Raw genomic sequence first — 20,050 nt, 5'->3', positions numbered from 1 at the left:
AAAGTTAGAGAATTAGAAAGTTAGGGAGAAGAAGCAGAAAGGTGGAAAATAGAGTAGAGCAAGCATGGGTTCTCAACACAGTCATTTTTAACAGATGCTTATGCGGTGTGGTTAAGCAGGAGCAGCTAACAGCCTTCTAACTTCATGAAGTCTGCACCTCTGATCTCTGTGCAAACTTCACTGACTGCATTGAGAAATGATATTAGGTGGAAATGAACATTAAACTTTTCCCAGGCTTCATCTGTTACTTTGGTTTGTTTTTTCTCTGCCAAAGTTGACTGGTGTATTATTTTACGTCTTAATATCCGATCTGCATTTCTGCATTGTGCTAGCATACCTTAAGAAGAAAGCCCAAAACCTTTCCTAAGTTGCATTGCATTGCAGGTACATTGCAGTCACAGCAGAAACCTCTCTGGCTGAACACCACCATGGGGTCAGCAGCAGCATTTCCTGCCAGTCCATGTATGTGTGTGGTCATGTTCTGGTTGTTGAGCTGACAAGTCTTTATGTTTTTCTTACTCGTACTTTCTTTAGGTGATTGTTTCTGCACCGCTCTCTGCTGCGTATTCAGTCTACCACGTGGTTTAGCCAGGAAACTCAAGCTTTGTTCAGTATGTTATTTCCTTCATTAAGCTTTCTTTCAATTACAGTATCTGTAAATATGTTTATCTGGGTGCTACTTCCTTCTCTGATCACAAATAATTTTGCTGTTGATGCTTGTTATTTGTTAAAGGTCCAAAGGATTTTTTGTATCACAGATACATAAATTTATCTGTCATATATAATTTCTACCCAAAACATTCACTGTCTGCAAAAGCATTTAACAATAATTCTGAAGTAGAAAAAACATATTTTCTGAGGAAATTTACACAGTTCTAACCTTACAATGCCTGTAAAATTGCAAATACACATTATTTTTTGAATGACGCAGAAATTACTGCATGCTTTTTTTGCAATTCTTTTAAAAATTTGGTACCACATTTCTTTGTCGCCATGAAGTAATTGATTCTAGCTATGAGTAGCAGTCAACGTGCCTGCTGTCAGCTCACCAAAGAAGAGCCAGTATATGTGTATTTAATGTTTAGAATATTTTTGTGTAAATTTTTATAGTTGAAATACTAAGTTTCAGCACCCAGATAATTATTTCTGACACAGCTGTAGTGTTTTTCTCTGAATTACATCCAGTCAAATATCACATTTTTGAGAAAAAATTATGTGAAATTTATTCTGCTCAAATCTGTCTACATAGTTATAAGAGAAGATCAAAGAAAAGTTTTAAAACACATGAATTGTGTGCTTAGAAATATTGTACTCAGTTTGGAAGTGTAATACTGCTGAACTGGAGAGCAGCCACTGGTGTGGATGAAAGGAAATCTGAAAATGGAAAGGATGGGGAAAAGTAGAATTGAGTAAAGGGGAAAACAGCCTAAAAGTGGTGTGGTTCAATTCAGAATATTTTCTCTTCTTTTTAAATACCTCACTGAAGGAAACAATACCGTATCTTGACCAAACACCTATTTGTTATGAAAAGTAAACATGCTGAAAGCTGGACAGAGGAGAGGACCACAGAGTTGAGGCAGGTCTCTTCAGTGTCATGGTAAGCTGGAATCCGCAGAGACCTGGTAGAAGGCTTCAGGAGCTGTGGTTTTGATTGTATACTGGTCTTGTTGATGAATTGTGCCCCCAGCATCCCTGGTTTAACATTGTCTACATAGTAAGTGCCAAAGGAGGCAGGCATCTGAACTTCAGATTATATGCTGTTTCAAGCAGGTGCTGGACTTCTGTTACCAATCTTTGCAGCAACTGGGAGTGGACTTGTGGTGGTGTTACTGTGAGGAAGAAGCATCCAGTCAGTCATCTGCTGTGTGGCTCTGCTGTCCTGTCCGTCTTCCTGGCATCTTCATCCAGCAATGCAGCTTGCACCACGTCATCAGATCATGCTTAGAATGTCTGCAGTTGCTCATACCTGGTTTTTGGTCATACATGTTTCTAGCTATGTATTTCCTAGTGCATGCTCAAGTTATGTGAAAAATGCATCTAATACAGCTTGTCTGTACTCTGGATGAAGATAAACACCAAACTGGAAAAGGGCTTTTTAAAGGTTAGCAACTCGGGTGTATTACATTTATCTAGATGAGAGAAAGGATTCCTCCTATTTCAGTGTTCACTGAGACTCACATATAAAATGCAGAATGAGCACAGCTTTTCTTAAATGAAAATACATTCCTTCAGTGTATATATATATATATCTATAAAAGTTTTAAGTTACTGCTTTGAATAATCAGAATAACTGTGCTTTGCTATACAAACCTTGTCCTCATTATTAGGCTAAAATAATGTTCATAAGGCAGTTGTGACACATATCATGGTTTTGGTTACAGAGCAGAAACAGGTGCAGTTTTGCTTGGCATTACATAAAAAAATTCAGAAAAACAGAGGAAGGGAACATCAGCACCAGCTAGACTTTGTTGTAATAGACACCCAGTTTCTTTTGTTATCATTGGTAGATGTCTAGGGAGAAGATAATCATAAACTGCTGGCGGGTAGTATATTAAACAAGCATCAGCCTCTCAAAACCAGGATCTAGATACAAGTTACTGTCAAAAACTAGTGGATGAATCGGAATGCACACTCTGACTGGAAGGAGATTTGGCTCTTGTACTGAATAGGACAGCTTGGAGGCAGCATTTAGGTATACTTGTTTCTCAAAACCTACTGTTGGCATGGCCCTGGGGACAGTCATCCGAATAATGGCTGCAGCAGAGGAAATGGCACTTTTTAATGCTAGATTATACACCTTGCCTTCACCTTTCTGTCAGACACAGCTGTTTTCTTCTTCTTGTTTACATACTTTTCTGTAGTTCCAACAAATATTTGTTTAAGAGTAGTTTGTGGCAAAACCTCAGATTGCACATCACTCCCGGAGCTTGAGGCATTGTAAGTGCACTGACATTGGTGGTAACTTCTGTTATTCGCTAGTGTGAAGGAAAATCATCCCTGTCAAATGACTGTTAAAGACTAAACAAAACAAAACAACCTTTATAAGAAAAAAAAAAGGTTTGTTTTTAATTTAAATAACTAAATCTTTTTGTTGCTGTCTTTGTTGTTTTAGAAACTATATGCTGTAGCAGAAAAAGAAATGCTGTGTGTGACAGCTTTGAGATGCTAGGCTTGCTGCTTCTTGATAGTTTTGTGGCCGTGTTTGCTGGTTTTGGACTGCAAGCCTTTCAGTAGCTTCCAAGACCCTGGCACTAGATGGAGCTTTAATCTACTTGCACTTAGAAGTGTATTAATTTTAACCACAAATTAAAAACAGGAAAGAATAAATTAAGATACGTATGCCTGCTGCTACATTTGCAGTGCCCTTTTCCCCTTTTGTTAGCAGAGTGGTGTAAATTATAATTTAAATTTAATTTAAATTAAAATTAAAGTATTGCAGCGGGATCTCCTTGATCTACTAGGTTCTTTATAATCACTCTTACTAGCACCCTTTAATGTACTCTCAGGCTCATGGGAGAAGTTGCTGTAAGTTAGATTTGCTGAAAATGTGCTTCGTGTTTAAGCTAATGACTAGTCTGTGCTGAATAAAGGTAATGCCATTTTCTGAACAAAGTTCCTGTTTATATTTCAGGATGGGGTGGGGGTGACCAAGCCTTCTGTTTGCTCTGCTCATTCAGTAATGCATTTGAATTTTTACTTCATGCTACCAAAGCCAGCAATTCAGAATCATCTGTTATCAGTCACTTCATTTTTCTCCATGTGTTACTCTTGAAAATATTGACCAAATAGAAACAAATAAAAACCAGCTTTGAAACTGTAGTGTTTAATACTTTTCATTTAGCAAGCACCACGTCTCCCAGGCTGCACGGCACATATCCGAAATTTAAGACTATCTCTGCCTTCCACAGAAATAACTGGAAGTAGATTTGGGTTTTCTTCTGGGGTGCCAGTGTTCTTATCAGCAAGAGACTGCTTCACTCCAAACCATTATCTAGACACTGAAGTAAGAAATATGTAATGAGTTCCTACTCACAGCCCCTCTGCCATTTTATTAAAAGGTTTAATATAGTAAACCAGGAGATACACGCTTGAGGAAAAAAATCAGAAGGCATACCATGCTCAGAACATTGGAGGTGATAAGAAGATGACTGCATATAGCATCTCATTCCCATAGCCCTCTCAGGGTCTATTCCTTCAGTGTCTTTCACCTTTTATCGGCAGGACTGAAGGACTCCACACATACCACAGAATGAAAAACCTTTGTAGAAAACTGTACATGAATGCAGTATTGCCAATATGAAGAAAAGCTCATATTTCTGGAAGACTTCTATTTTACTACTAAACTGTTAGGGAACCATATTATTTATGGAAGACTACACGCGGTGCTGTAGATGACAGGGTTTGCATATGGCAGTGTGATTACAGTACGGGCTGTACAGAGCAGGGGAACAGTACAAGCAGCTTTCAGGAAAAGACCCTGCTGCAGAAAGTAATTTTAGAAGGGTGTTTTGTAGTTGACCTGCAAAATTTTAGTTGCTGCTTGTGACCAGATTAAGTGTATTCAAAATCATCATCTCCATATGGGAATCTCAAGTGAAGTCTGGTGATTAGGTATCTTTTAAGAATTTGTTTGTACAAAGTTGTCACCAGTTGCATTCAGACTGTAAAATGTCATTAGTACTGGTTTCAGGGGAAGTAGTCTGCCACCCTTTAAAGACAGAAGGCAGTAGGAATGAATACACTGATACCCAATTCCTCATGCATCTGGAGAGCAGTGAGAAGTTGTAATTCCTGGTGGCATCACTGATACAGGGCATAAAAAGGTTAAATGTCATTACTTCTTTATACTTTCATTTAATTTTGCAAAAGTAGCATGTACAGTTACTAAGGATCAAAGTTGCTGGAGCATTCTTTGCTGTGTTTGGCAGCTGCTCTGCTGTTGTGCATGTGGACACTGTTCTGTTAAATGGGTAGATGTGGCTGGTAAGATGTCCTTTGGCACAATATAGGAAGTGTATCTACAGAAATAAGTGTGGTAAAATCCGCGCAGTGCATAAACTAACTTCTATTTCTTTTTTAGATGCTCTTTATCTCATTGTCGTATATACTGATTAATGTAGCTGGACAACTCTTCCTTTGCAAGTGGAAAAGAAGATGCATACATTTTCAAAGATGGCTAAAGGATTTACCTACAAAGCTTCCTCTGGCCTAAAGATCTGGAAAAGTTTCTCCTTTGAAAATGTGGAGGGTAGATATTAGATTAGATGTAGATGTTCAAATAAATAACTAATCCCTGAAGTATAGATAATATCTTGGCAAGTAAACTAAGCAGGTTCAGGGAATGCAGAACAAAGGAATCTGTGGTGATTAACGACTGATTAGTTTGTACAGAGTATGACAGCAAGACCATGTTTATATAGATGTATGTTGTCCACTGCATTGGTGTTCATTTAATTACTCCCGAGGGTGTGGTTTATGCCCTTGCTTTAAGAAATTCTTCACAAGCATGTGCCTGTGTGCATGGCTGAATTTTTAGTGTTCCCTTTAAATGTGGATATACAAAACTGCAGACACAGTTCCAGTGTTGTTCATGCCAGTGCCACAAGAGGAGTTAAAATCACCTTGTTCCTTCTCACTACATTGCACTTGCTCAAGCACAACCCGTTGCTGCAGAGTAGTAGGTCAAACTGAGACTTGGTGCAGACAGGTCCCTTCCAACACTAACCATTCTGTGATAAATTACAGTTTCACAGGAAGAAAACAAATCTGTGATAAATAAACTACTCAAAATATTCCTTCCTAGTTGCAGGGATCAGGCTAATGAAACCAAGCCAGGAAGCAGCACCTCTGTTGGTGTAAACCCAAAGTAATACTATAACTTTGAATGGAATTAGTCCGGAGCAGTATGTGTTAGCATACTATGGAAGGGAAGCTCTCCCTTCCTGTTAATTATTAATTCTTATTAAAATCTCTGCTTGCCCATTTTTTGTAATGTTTTATTTACCTGCTGTATTAGATGCTTTTGGAGTTGGATGCATCAGACACTTGAGGACAATGCTCTTTACAAATACTGCTTCTGAAAAAGTATGAATTTCTTTCCTTTTGTTGTGTTGGCAGTCGGGCAGGATGACAGCACTGTAAGTAAAAAGTAGAAAGGGCAAACAGAGATGTTCTGTAACCACCCAGGGCCTGAAACTGGTTGTGTACTGTATCTTGTGATGATACCACTCCTGATCTCTGAATGATTCTGGATTCAACAGAACTAGGTCCACAGTAGCTGTGGCAACCAAACCACAGAAAGCAACTTATGACCTAAAGCTGAGGTTGCTCCTCTTTGAGTAGTAATGGGGTGGTTTTTTTCCTCCTAGCAAGCTACGTTAAATGGCCAAGAAAAGAAAGCATAGCAACTGTTACTTGATTATGACAGTGCTTTGATAGTTGCATTTTACTCTGACCTAATCTCAGGAATAGGAAAAAAAACCCCAAACAGAAGTTGGGAACTGAAATGATGACACTCATGATTTTGCCATTAAAGCACTGATTTTTTTCTTTATTGCTTCACTACAAAATCTGACCTTGAATTCCTATCTTCTTCCAGCCCTATCTTTTCAGAGGCTTTGCTTTGACCAGTAGGAGTATACGAATAGGACGGGCAGGATGCATGGGAGTCCTCTGCAAGGCATGCAGTTGTTTGCAGCATCCAGTTAGACATGGCATGCAAAGAATGCACATAAATTGTCATTGTGTTCTCACCTTCTTTTTGATAGGTAAAGAAAGCTTCGTTTGTTTGTTTGGATAATTCTGTTATTTATATCAGGAGTGCCTGTGATGCTCAGTGTGTGACATTTGAGGAAATCTTTTTGAAATCTCACACACAAACTTTACAGGTTTATTCTGTCATGTACCACTGCACTGGGTCTTAGTCACCCTGCAGCCTTCCAATGAAGCAGGGCTTCAATTTCTATAATTAAATCAAAACCATTTACTAATTTAAAAAAAAGAAATACATTTAGTCTCTGGTTCATCTTTAGTTCTCTTCAGTGAGCAAAAATCTTTTGTCTCTCGGAGCTGAATATTAATAGGTGAGCAGGAAATAATTTTGTCAATTTGCTCCTCTCTGGAAGAGATAAAACCACTTCTTGCATACAAGGCATAAAATAGACACTAGGCTGCTCTGCAGTGTTACGGCTGATATGCTTCTCGGTATATTCAGAAGATCTGGGTCTCTCGAGACTGTAACTTCAGAAATGCTGACATTTGTGAGTTTAGGCAGCTGATAAGCAGGAATGTTAGAGCTCTGGGTCCCTGAAGTGGCTGAACCCTTCTGAAGACTGTTGTGAGAAAGACGATGTTAGAGCAGGAACTGAGTTCTAAACAGAGCCTAGTCCAACCTCCAATTGCTCTTCTCTCTGTGGTAGACATTTTGTCTCTGTGTCTTCCCAGGTCAGGTACCACTTGTGTTTGAGTTCGTGTCCAGAATAGCTCGTGTCCAACAGTCTGCCAGGAGCACAGAAAGGCCTGTGTTGTGGATAACTCCCAATGTGACCTTTTGTACTGAGCCTGTTACCAACAGCTGGGAAAGGTCCCATCATCAAAGCTTTCTGTAGCAGAAGTATGTGTCTGCCTTTAACAGTTTACTGGCGGTGTGTTTGACTAGCATTGAATTGCTGGATTGTAGTAGTCATCTCCTCGGGCTTCATCCCCATTGTTGGAGGAGGTCTCCTTTGTGTTTTCTTGAGCTGGGTTGTTTGGGGGATGGAAGTTGGTGAGCTCTGCCGGTGCTGGCCTCCCAAGGTGTTCCTGGTGCCTCTTGCTGCTACGTGCCATGGATGCTTTTGCTGCTCCCACGTGAATATAATATGAGATTCAGGGCAGACAAACAGGAGAGCAGCAGCTCTTCTATTCTTTAAATGCCATTTAGCCTTTAAAGGGCTGAATACTGGTTTGCTCAGGCAGGGGTTTTTTGTTTTTTCTTTTTCTTTTTCTGGTGGTACCAAAACAAACTCATTTAAATAATTATAACATTTCCCCTATATTTCCTTTCATGCCGTTTTTCACACACCCCACAACACTATTAACTGCCAGCTATTGTAGTATATGCCAAATACAGTGGAGCATCTGAGTCTTATGTAATAATGCTGTGCTGAGTACCTTTTGTGTTTCTACCTAGGAGAGCTCCATGCTGCTGTGATTACCTTATCTTGATGATAGAACATTGGATTTTGGTTGTTGTTGCAAGTGGAAAAAATAGTGATTGATAGAGTAGTATTAATTTGCTTCACTACCAAGTTGTTACTTCTGATGGAACCGCAGGCTACATTGGGCAAGAGTATGGCAGGATGCAAAGATACTGTAGTCCCAGCACCTAGCACTATTCAGGCCCTTGTTACAGAGAAGATCCTTTGTTCTTCAATGCATTAATGAGGAATTCCTTTTCACTTTCAGCTCTGATAATGGCAACTGTAGCACTTGCTCCAGCAGCTGATCTAAGGAAGCAGTTGTTTTGTGTGTTTCTTGGAGGCTAATGCAGTGCTACTGCTAAATCTTTGCAGCTCTGTCATGTTAATGTCAGAAAAGAGAGAGTATTTGATTTTCTTAAAAAAACAAACAATCCTACCACAAACCTTGCTTTTTGTGGTCAGCCCCTCATAAATGCTCTGGACTCCATTCAGTTCTTTCTACTGAATAATTTCAGAATAAGGCCCTTGTAAAGTTGGGTCTAAAATGGATTTAGTCCAAACCTTTTGTTTGTTAGTAAAGAACAAGTTATAGACAGTAGATCTTTCTTGTTTAATATGTATAAGTTCTTTTTACAAGCTCTATCCAAAGAACATTCAGTTAATTACTCAAGGCATCTTGTTATTTGAAGCCACTGCTTGTAGGGGAAGTGAAACTGCTTTTGAGAAAGCGCAAGCAGTTCTTTCTGACTGCTTTGTTCCCCGTCCTACAGCCCTGCTGAGCACTGCATGTTGCTCCCTCACCAACGGGACACCCTGGCTGTGTCTGATTCTCTCAGTGCTCCAGCACAGGGGAGGAATAACTGCAATCAGGCAAATGGCACCTAGGAACAAAATCGGCAGCGTGAGAGGAGAGTTTGGGTGGCTGCTGGGGCAAGGGGAGCTGAGCTGACTTCTCTGCTTTCCTGTCTGGCCAGTTCTCTCCATGCTGGAGGAGAGCTGGGCAGGGATGCAGAGGAGGTGCCAGCTGTCGCAGGACACTGTATACTTGTTGTTTCCAAGGCAAGTCACCAGTGTTTCTAGATAAGTGCAGGAAGTTGCTGATTCAGATTGGGGTTTAGGCATAGCTGCCAGCTGATGGGCAGCCTTTCTGCTTCCAGCAGAGCCTGGCTGTTCCTGAAAGGGCTGGCACATAGCTTTCCTGACCCCTTTTCCCAGCCCAGGAGAACAGCAGTTGCATTGTGCACCTTTAGGGAATGGCCCTCCGTGTCTGGGATCCCTGTGCCCTTCCTTGAGTGGCCCAAGAAGGGGTGTGCTGAGGAAGCCTGAGCCTGGTCAGGAGGTAGAGAGGGATGTCATGGGCAGGTTGTGAGGGCTTCTGCCCTTCCATCAGTGCAGTTGCTGCTCCCCTGTTACAGACCAGGAGGTTTCATGCTGCAAAAGCACTGTAAGAGCTCCTCAGCCTCCATTATCCGCTGGCACTGGACATGAGGAGTAGGGCAGAGCATTTCTTCTTGCCCAAAGCCCGTGACGCCAGCCTTGTGCTGCTGCTGGGTCCCCTGCTGCCCCAGGCTGGCCCTGCCTGCTTGCTGGCATCCAGGCGCTGCTGTGACCCATGGAGGTGACTGGCTCATGTGCTCTGGGCATGCAAGGTGGGAACTGCTTTTCCTCATGTGCTGCATTAGTGCAAAAAGCGGAGGCTTAATGTTAATCCCCTGGAGAGCTGGCATAGGAACTGCCTGTTAGGACCGTGGCACAGCAATTAGACCCGGGTGATTAGCGAGGGAGTACTGCGGCTCTGCTCTGGCGCCGGGGGAGCACGTGTTCTCTTGTGCAGTGAGTGGAGCTGGGCCTGGGCCTGAGGCTTGGCTTTGGGTGGAGGCACAAGCCGGAGGACTGGCTCCCAGGGCTGCTGGTTTCATTCCTGGCCCAGGCACAGTATGGGTTAGTAACCAAGGCAGGAGTCCAGAGTCCCCCTCCAGAGAAACGGTGCAGCACTGCAAGAGTGAGATGGGACCCTGCATGTTGTCATGTCCTGCTCTCGGTGGCCAAGGTCCTTTCCCTCCTCTCAGAGAGGCTCAGTCATGTTCCTGATCAGTGAATGCACAGGACAGAGCCACAGCAGCTGTGGCAACAGCGAGGTCTCACAGTGGTTGTGCTGTCAGAGTACAGCAGAGAGAAGAAAACATCCAATTGCAGAGACGGCTGCCCCTCTGTAAATAGCAAACCAAGTGACCTAATTCAGCGCAGCGGCAGCTCCTTGGAGGCGTCCCTGGGCAGGCTCCATGGCGGCCGTGCTCAAGCTGACTCATCACTTCCAGCAAGGCAGAGATTGGAGCTTTCAGGCCCTAAGGATTTCACTCTCTTTATTAACTTTAAATTGATTAAAATGAATTTTTAAAGTACCAGGAGAGACTTGCCTAAAGAAATGGTTGCAAAAAAGAAGGAAATAGTCTGTGGGAGTTAACTGTGTGCTTAACAATCTCTGGCTCATAGAGCTGTGAGCACCCATTGCAGCTTGGGAGGAGTCTTATGTCAGCTATTATGTCCTGGTAGATTAGCAAACATGGGATTAATCCGTCATTATTATAAGAAAGTGACAATTATAAAGTGTCTTTGCTTATACCCAGCACAAACCCACTGGTGTCCTCATCCATGCCAGGGTGGTATTACAGGCTTCTGCTCTCAGCTACAAGGCTTTGCCCAGAAGTCAGGGTCTCTTAGGGAAGTGCAACCCTACAGGAGCATCCTGTTCTCTCCCAGCATTGCCCAGTGCCTGACGAGTCTCCTCATATGGTCCAGAGACTCCCTGGGGTAGCTTGCGGAGTGTCTTGTACCAGAACAGGCTGTTGGGTCCTCTGCTCAGCCTCCAAGTACAGGTGCTGCAGCAAGTGTAGGCAGTAACAGATGGGTGGAGGATCCCTTTTCCAATCAGTTAGAGCTAAGCTTTTCCCCTGGGCCATTCTCACTTGCTGTTTGTGCCCCCACTCTGCTGGGTGGAAGATTCCTTATGCTGTGAAGCAAGAGGAGTGCTGTCTCTTACGGTTTCTGTCTGCTCCAATGTAACAGCACAAGTCAAGGTTACACGGATACTTACAGCTTTTCCATTCCACCTCTCAGCTTTCACACAGATGGGGAGGTGGGTGCAGTCTGTCATGGAGCCAGCACCCAAGGGATGCCTGTGGACCCACCGAAGGCAGCACCAGTGAGGATCCTTCCATGCCATGGTGGACTCCAGAGGTCTAGGAACCCCCTTGGATGTTACAGAAACATGGTCAGAGCCTTCTCCACCCGTGGAATTCTCCCTGAAGGTTTGTCGTGGGACACTATCCCTCATCCTCCCGCCTGCTACTTTGGAGGGGGAAGGTGGGCAATGACACCCACTTCCATGGTGCTGCACCAAGAATCAGTGGCCCTGATTCTCAGTAGGGATTGTTCTCTGTCAGTGAAGGTCAGGGCTAGCTCAGACAGCATGAACAGTAGATTAATTGATCAAGCTTTCTGTCCTGTAAATAAATACCAGCAAATTCAAAAGAAAGAAAAAATGATGGAGAGCTCTGTGGTACTTCAGAGAAGACAGAGGAGAAGGCTGAGGGTGGAGGAGCAGAATATGGAATTCACATGGAGATAATGAAGCAGCAGGTTTTGTCAGCCCATTTTATGCCTATCTAAAAAAAGATACCTCCTATTTCAGTGAAACTAAAGAATAAAAAACAAAAAACAAAAACAAAAGCCCTGCAAAAACAATTTGACATTTGCTATTGATTAAAGTAATGGGGCACACGGAGTTCTAAGAAGTTGCATAAAAGCATTTTTGGTCTGCTTTAAAAAATTCCTCTGAAAGATACTGTGATACCACTCATATGCTGTCCACCTATCTGTCTCTTCTCATCTCTAGGTCTCAAAAGCTGAACTGCTTCTAATTCAAATGCCAAAGCAGAATGTATTTCTCATGTGCCCTGCACTCAGCTGTCAGACTTGCAAGCAATGCTGTAAAACAGATCCTGCTGAGGAAAAGCCTGGCTGATGGGGAGACCTATAGTTCCTATGCACCTCCTTGAACATCAGGAGGAGTCAACTGGGATGACTGGAGGAGCCCATCTCTTTCCCTTGCCTTAGTCATCTAAGACCTGATCCTAAAGAAGTACATGCAATCAGTATGACTATTCGTGGAAGGAAGGTTCTGGCAATGTGAAATTCTTTCAGTCTCTCTAGGGCCAGGCCTCAGTCAACAGTCATTAAAGAGCATGTTTTAGTGTTTTTAGAGCAATATTCTTGTATATGGTTATCTTATTCCTGTTTCCTTCTAGTTAAAAGATACCTAACAAGACTGCCTTCTCTGTCCTGTATGAGTTGCTGCAAAGCCTGTTTTAAGCTCCGCTGCTTGTTAATGATGAGCACGGGTGTGAAGGTCAGAGAAGTGCTGGCCCTGTGGGCCTGAAACATGGGTTTGACAAAACAAAATGCTGTGAGATTCACAAGGCAAACAGACTTGAAAATAGAGAAAATATTTTTCACATTTCTTAAGTTTTATCACTCAGCTGTGCTATTTGTAGTAGTAGTAGTAGACATAGCATTTGCAGAAAGAAATGTGACAGATCTATTTAGCTGGCAATACGAGGTTTCTCTGTACTGATACCACATCTTGCCAACAGCTCCCATCCTGTGGTGAAAGTTGTGTGCAGTTACCTAACGAGACAACGGGCTGTCTTCATTATGCATTTCCATTTTTTCAAGCCAGAGATAAGACATGCGCAGCTATGCCAGGAATTAAAACAACCCAACACGTTCATTCTTGTTGTGTGAAAATGTTGCCCTGTATTCTCAAGAGCAAAACAATTATATTCTCTGTATTGTCACAGGCTCTGCTATTTAGTGGTAATAGCTGGCAAGCATCAAAAAACCCCACAACAAAACAAATGAAAAAACACAACTGATGACATTCTTCCTAGCAAGTGCCCTACCTTACTCCCTGCTTTGCTTCTTTTAGCTCCGGGCTAAGGGTACTGCTTCTGAAACAAGCATGATTCACCCCCTCCAGCTATACCAGCAGCTGGCCTCCGAGGGTTTGGTTCTCCTAGTCACCCTCTTACAAAGTGGTTTGCTATGAAACATGCATAACCATGCTTTCTTGCAAGTCTGTACGTGAAGCCACAAGGACTTGTGAAGGCAAGGACTGGCTGGATGAACAGAACCTGAGGGGCTTTGCCCCTCGAAATTCAGCATATGTGAATAGGTCCCATCAAATAATTGAGATTCATTTTCTTTCTCCTTGAGACTTTTCTGGGGGAACCGCCATCGCCTTCCTGTGTGGCCAAAGCAGTAGAGGTGCAGACCTGTGGGTACCTGCTGGGTAAGCACTTCTGCGCTCCTGCCAGCGGTGGTGGGTGGAAGGGCTGTGTGCAGGAGGGTCAGAAGCTTCTTGCGCAGCTCCCGTGTCCCGCCAGCCCTTGTGTTGAGTCACACGGCTCCGGCCGGGCTCCACATGACTGAAGGCAGCGTCACACCCCACAGTACTGCATAGGAGGTGAATGTGTGCACTGGCAAGCACACAGCCTCCTTTAGTTTTCTGGAGGACAAGGGCTGGGGTGTAAAACTTTCCCACGAAATCACCCTTGGCATTTACGCAAGCATCCCTCTGCTTGTTCCTGGCTTGTAGCCTCCCCCTTCAAGAAGTCAGTACGACAGATGAGTTTTCCAGAAAGCATGTGACTGAGTAAACCCCACAGGGTAGACAGGGGCTCTGTGAGTAAGCCCCACAGGGGAAGAGCGCTCAGTGGAGATAGGCAAGGGTGACAGTACCCTCAGAGTAATGCAAAGAAGCTGACTTTATCTCAGCATGAAGGGAACGGGAGGGTGGCCTTTGTTTTAAATAAACAGATATCAACAGCTGAGTAAATCAACTGGGAGTGTAAATGTCTCCCTGAGTTAGCCAGGCTGGCAAGGGAGTGGGGAGGAGGGCTTATGTGGCTCAGCCCAACCTAGGGTAAAACATCTGAACAGCTAACAGGGGAATTCTGAAGAGCAACAGGCTTGAGCTGGCATCAACCCACATATCCCTGTTTGGGGATGCCCAGCGTTGTGACAGTGAGTGTACTATGGAGACTGGCAATGGGAATGAGGGAATCACACTGGTATGGGGACTGAACTGGGTATTGCAATTGCTAACTCGCATTTATGTTGTGTTTTGTATTGTTCCGCTAAGTCAGAAATCCTGTGTGCAGACAGTGGCAGGAGTGCCCAATAGCTGTCAGGGCTGGTGGCTTTAGGCCATCTCACACTGCGTGGTGCCAGCACTTGTTCCAGTTCTGCACATCCCATTACTGTCTGGTCTCTATTTTCCCTCACAGACAACGGGGAGAGCACCCCTTTCAAACACGGTGGCTGGTGCAAATTATTTTTGTAGCGGTACCTTTATTTCACACACATCCATCCAGATAAACAAGGTTCTGTGTTGTTCAGGCAGTAACAGATTCTTTATCATTTACTCTTGCTGATTTTTTTAAATTGTTAGCATCAAAATGCTGGTGGCCTGTGGTTTCTTGTCCTCGCTTATGCACCACAATCATTCAGTGCTGGGTAGTAAAAACGATCCATGCACAATAAGCTGGGCACCCTAGCTCTGCCTGTCATCCTGATCTCTTGAGCATGGTGCCACTGCTGCTCTACAGCAGTGCAGTGGCTCTCTGAGCTTGTACTAGAGATGTAGGGAGGCAGCCAGCACGACCGTATGGATGGAATAGTAATTTATGATGGTATTGTCCTGTGTGTCTTCCTATTAAGGAGGAAACTGCAATAGTTACTTGTGCAAACCATTCAAAACATGAACTTGGGCAGGTCTTTGTTAACCCATGTTGGGAGACAGAGAGTCCTTTGGTGGCAGTTGATTTCTCACATTTCTTGTGTGTATGAAGAATTCTTCTGTAGCAAGAATGTGTGTACGTATATTGCAGAAAGGCAGAAAATAATTTAAAGAATTACTCTATTCTTTTTTTGCTTCTAATTTGCTCTTTAGGATTTATTAGAAAGAAACCTAGGCAATGAAGAAACTACAGAAATCTCACCAGGAGCAACACCCACATGCAGGTACCAAATGCCTGCATGCACCTGAATTCAATTGAGGCAAAGGAGCTGAATATAAATGCACTACAGAACAAAACAGGGCCAGCTGGAGGGTTTCCTGTCAGAGAAAGGAAGAGCTTGGGGAGGTAGCAGGCAGAAACACTAGGTGATGGCACATTCTTCCTTGCTGTAAGTAGTGTATCTGGAAGAATGGGTATGTCTTGATTTGGTCATTTGGCCTAGTGAACTCTTCCAGTTAATGCTTTTTCATCTAACATTTGAAATGTTGGAGGGATTCATATTTTTTTATGTATATTTAAAAATGTGTGTGTGTGTATATATGGGTGAAGTTAAATATGTATTCATTATCAAAGGCTCTGGAAACACTATGCTGCTCTTTCTGAACATAAAGAGAAGCAACAGAAGATACAGAAAAGCTTGTCAGGGTTGCTGTGAGCAAACTGACTAACAGCTGTGTAAGTTGTGTCAGTACTGGATTCGAGAAGATCTTTTGTTGGTGTGTGGTGGTGCCATGTGGTTCAGGCTGTTGCTGGAGTGCTGCAGAGTGGGGAGACTGGTGCTTGCTTGCTTGCCTGCAGCATCTCCCTGCTGTGGCAGGGGGGTACGGGTGCCACAGCTGGGACTGCTTCGCAGTGGTCAGGGGAACAGGTAGGCTTGGGGAAAGTACCATGGGGATCCTGGTAAATGGGGCTGGAGGGACCAAAGGCAGCTGCAGAGGCTTTTAGCAGGAGTCCTTGCAGCTGGGATGCCACTACTGATAGGCATGTATGTGGTATGGTGCAGCTACTGTCCCATTTCATCTAGTCTTGGCCTCATCCTCCTGCACCAGCAGCTTGAGGCTGGAGGTCCCTGACCACAGTGTTGCAGGGAATGAGACCCACAGCACTATCTTTGCCCCATACAGCCCCTGTGCTCTGTGGCTTCTGGCTTTCCTACAGGAGCGGTGGCAGGTGGCTCTCACAGGTCCATAAAACACCTTGTGGGTTTGACTATTTCACAGGCTTCTAAAGTTGTTAGGTTTCCAGTATTTCCTTTACCAGTCATTAACAAAAAAGCTTCTTTAAGTCAAGTAAAAATGCATTTAATTCAGTACTTATCTTGCAGTCTCGATCTCATCGTACCTCTAATTTTAATGTAGGCTGAGTCACTTTCATCCTACTGCTTTAAAATCAGACTATGGAGCATGGTCGTGTTCTGGTATGTTTGGGAAGTAGAACAATTTTTCTCTCAGATCTGTCCTGCCAAGTTTCCATCACTCTGTGCTCTTGGATATAAAAATAACATATAGCTGGGGATGGTTTGCAGAGTTAGTTTTATGACTGTAAGCAAAATTGAAATGTGAAGAATGCCAGCTTACATTATGCAGATTGATTTATAAAAATAAAGTATTAGTCCCAGTGAAATATTTAACCCTGTTTTGCGATAATTCCTTTGGGAAGAATTTGCATTGTGTATGCAGTACAGTAGTTTGCAGTACTTGCTTTCGCTATTTTGCTTATCTGTGGCCTACTGGTTCCTCTTCTGTCTGCCTGTAGAATCTTTCTGAGGTTGCAGTTGCTAATGCTTTTATCCTTAAAGTACTATGTTTTTTTTCCCCCATTCTTGTTCTTAAAAACATCTGATTTGATTTTTGCAAATCCAAAGATTTCCCTTTGGGACAGATTCTTGGCATGGAAAACACAGGTGGAACAGCTGTAGTCTGGCAATGCTATAAACTCTTGGAAAGAGTTGTGATGTGAAGCCTTGACAACAGGTAGAGCTATTGCAAATGCTGTATTTGCAAGTAAATGTCCCTGTGCATACAGGAAGAGGGTACAGAAAATACAAGAGGAGCACCACAGTATGTGTGTGATTGGAACGCATCTAAAATATTGCACTCCTGGATCCACAGTTTAGGAAGAACATGGCAAAACTAGAAAAATACTGAAAATGGGACAAATCCAAGATGGAACAAGCTTGCTCTGTTTATATACAAGATGTGGTTGTGAATCTGGGCTGATCTATTTTTTGCATTTACAGGATGGTTTCTTCACAAGAATTTGAAATGTAAAACAGTGACTTTTTTGGGGGGGAGGGAGAATTAATTATTTCTTTTTTATTTGAGTACATTTGAACCCGCATTCTGGCAACAATACGGGTCACAAGAGAAACAAGTACGTACACGTTACATGGACCTACGTAGAGTTTTTTTCACCTCTCAGTCTGTAAAAAGTCCCTGTGCCACTCTTCCACCTCAGAGTGGGTGCTGTGCTCTCCTGCCATGTTCCACCACTGGTGCTGCAGAGGGAGGTGGATGGAAGCAGCAAGATAAGCCCTGGGGCTCAGCTGTGTCGTTGTGATGTTCTTCCCAGGCTGCTACAAGCATCTCCTGCTAATGTTAAGTGTGGATTTTGGCCCATAATGTGAAATGAAACCTTGTGAGAATTTGCCTTATTTCTACTATCAAACAGGCATTAAAGATCTCTGCTCACTCTGAAGTTATCAATCTGTTTGCACAACCAAGAAGCCTCTGGCCTTGGCAAGACTCAGGGATAGTCCTTGCTTACAGAGACACAGTAGTAATTGTTCACCATATTAGTGGAAACAACATATCTTTTAAATGAAAAAAGATAACTTGTTTTTAGTTTGCTTTATCTGTTCATTTTCTACCACTGAGTAGTCTCAAACCAAATTCACTTTTCTGCTAGGTGGAAGTAAAGCACCTTACAATAGCAAAAAAAATGCAATAATTATTCAGTAGGGGTTTTCTGTTTTGTACGTAAGTTGCTATTTGTTATCTGCTTAAAAGTTGGTTTGGTTGAAAATAATGCTTACAATATTATGTATAATTCCGTGTTTCCCACATTTATGATGGCATATAAGGAACAACAAAAAAAAAGACAGTAGCAGACTTTTTATTTCCTTACAGGAAGTTACACTAGGATTAAAGATTAAATGTAAAGGGAAGTCATATATTATGCCCCTTTGAGGCTTCTTACTCTGAAGACCTTAGTATAAATTGAAAGCAAGCTTCACATGCTCACGAAGGAGTGTAAAGTATGTTACCTTACACCTGCCAGCCATGAGCTTTGGCTCCTCTTTCTTCTAGGTGCAGCAGGTTTTATTGTGCTGCTCTGTTGCCACAGTGCTTCCCAGAAAACCCTTGCTTCCAAGATTCATTCATCACTTTGTGGAGTCATGGTCCCACTAGGAGGACTTGTGGGGTCCTTGCGTGCCCCTATATATGCTTGTTGCCCATTTGGAGCCCAGCCCAAGGAAGCAAATAAGACTCCTGCTTTCTTTCAGCTGCTTGCCCTGATGCTCAACCTGCCAGTGCGATGATGGTGGTGATCTCTGGAGGTTATTAGTGTTTCTGGAGACTGTGGGATCTCCCCCAAAGACCAGCCTTGTTGGACCAGATGCTGGACAAATGCAAAGCGGGCATAAGACAATGCCTGTGCATCATCTGATGCATTTGCTTGCTGAATGAGAACTAGGCTGGGATGGTCAGTCTCCTCTTGCAATAGCTACATTATCTGGCCGTGCCTTTCAGTTGTTAACAGGCAGGTGTCAGCCACTAAAACAGGCTGTGCTCCATTGCCAGTTCCCTAAAGGCTGCCACCTGCAAAAGCTGGTTTTCTATTTGTAGCCATGGGTTTATCTGCTGGTGTTTTTAAAAAAAAACAACAAAAAACCAAACCAGAACCTTGCACAAATGTATCTCCAGCCACCTAGGCAAACACAAGCTTGCATGTCAATTAAATCTCCTTTCCTAGTGAGTGCTGTCCTATTGCATCCCATATTGTACATGGCACATTCCAGCTTTCTTACAAAGCAAGAGGTGATGGAGTATATAGCAACGCTGACTAATGTCACTTGTCAGGTGCCTTCTAAAGGACAAGGTGAGGCTGAATGTATGTAATATACTCGAGAGTATGTTAGTCTGAATTTCTCCGTAACTTCAGTACAACAGTAGAAACAGTGTTATCAGAAACACCACTTACAATACTGAAGATAAATTTATTAAGACAAATGTAGAATAAAATAAAGGAACACTTAAAAAAATATATAAAGGTGTATCCTGTGAATAGTGTGTGGCAGGGCAGGGCTTCAAGTAGGTGGCCCCTTTGCACCACTTGCTTATCTAGATTTGGCTTCTAGATAATTAAACTGACTTATGTTTTGCTAAGCTTTTGAAAACAAATTCACCATTTGCAATGCAGGCTTTAGTTGGAATGAAACTGGTATTTGGCTAGGCAGCAATTTTCTGTTCTCAGGCTGAGTTTGGGGTGTTTGTAGGGTATTTGATTTCTGCTTAAATGTGGAGCATGCACATTTATACCAGCAAGTTAAGTTCATCCATGTCTTGAGATCATTTTTTTCGTGCCTGTCTCTTCCACAGAGCTTTCTTTAAGATTGCAAAACCTTCCTACAGAATAAAGACTTTTTTCCCATGGGATGGCAAAGAAACCCCAACCTGTTGTTGTAATGTTTTCTGCTGCCGAGGACTGGTGCATATTGTACGTACTGAAAGAGTCAAAACAGCTAGTTTGCTGGAAGGAACAAGGTCATGGTGGCTTTCCCCTCCCCAGTTACCCAATTTAATGGATGTTTTTCTTTTCTGTTATTTTAAGGAACATTTTCATTTTGGCTTGTGGCCTGCATATGGTGAGACAGAGTGACTCTGCCCTCTGGCTCCCACGGATCTCCATCTGTCTGTACACCTTCTTGTTTGAGAACCACTCTCAGTAGATCCTTCTCCTGCCCCCTGCCAGCTTCTTGCAGCGGTGGCTCCACCTGAGCAAGGATGT

General features: G+C 43.0%; 1 protein-coding gene across 10 annotated transcripts in view; it reads left to right on the top strand.

Annotated features, from left to right (window-relative positions):
- The window catches only part of LOC136012048 (uncharacterized), a 97,854-nt gene that overhangs the window by 5,187 nt on the left and 72,617 nt on the right, over positions 1–20,050 (top strand). For 3 of the 10 annotated variants that reach the window (XR_010611556.1, XR_010611555.1, XR_010611554.1), the window contains exon 1: positions 15,295–15,428. The exons of 1 other annotated variant lie outside the window; for it this stretch is intronic. The gene's annotated coding sequence lies outside the window, so the exon portion shown is untranslated. Of the gene's footprint in view, positions 1–11,297; positions 11,489–12,075; positions 12,287–15,293; positions 15,429–20,050 lie in introns of those variants that run through there. 6 more of the 10 variants (XM_065674790.1, XM_065674788.1, XR_010611559.1 and 3 more) reach the window with 5 other exon arrangements.

The sequence above is a fragment of the Lathamus discolor genome, chromosome 3, assembly GCF_037157495.1.
Source record: "Lathamus discolor isolate bLatDis1 chromosome 3, bLatDis1.hap1, whole genome shotgun sequence".
Taxonomy (NCBI): Eukaryota; Metazoa; Chordata; class Aves; order Psittaciformes; family Psittacidae; genus Lathamus; species Lathamus discolor.
Note: the sequence above shows the minus strand (reverse complement) of the source record. Positions and strands in the feature narration are given on the sequence as shown.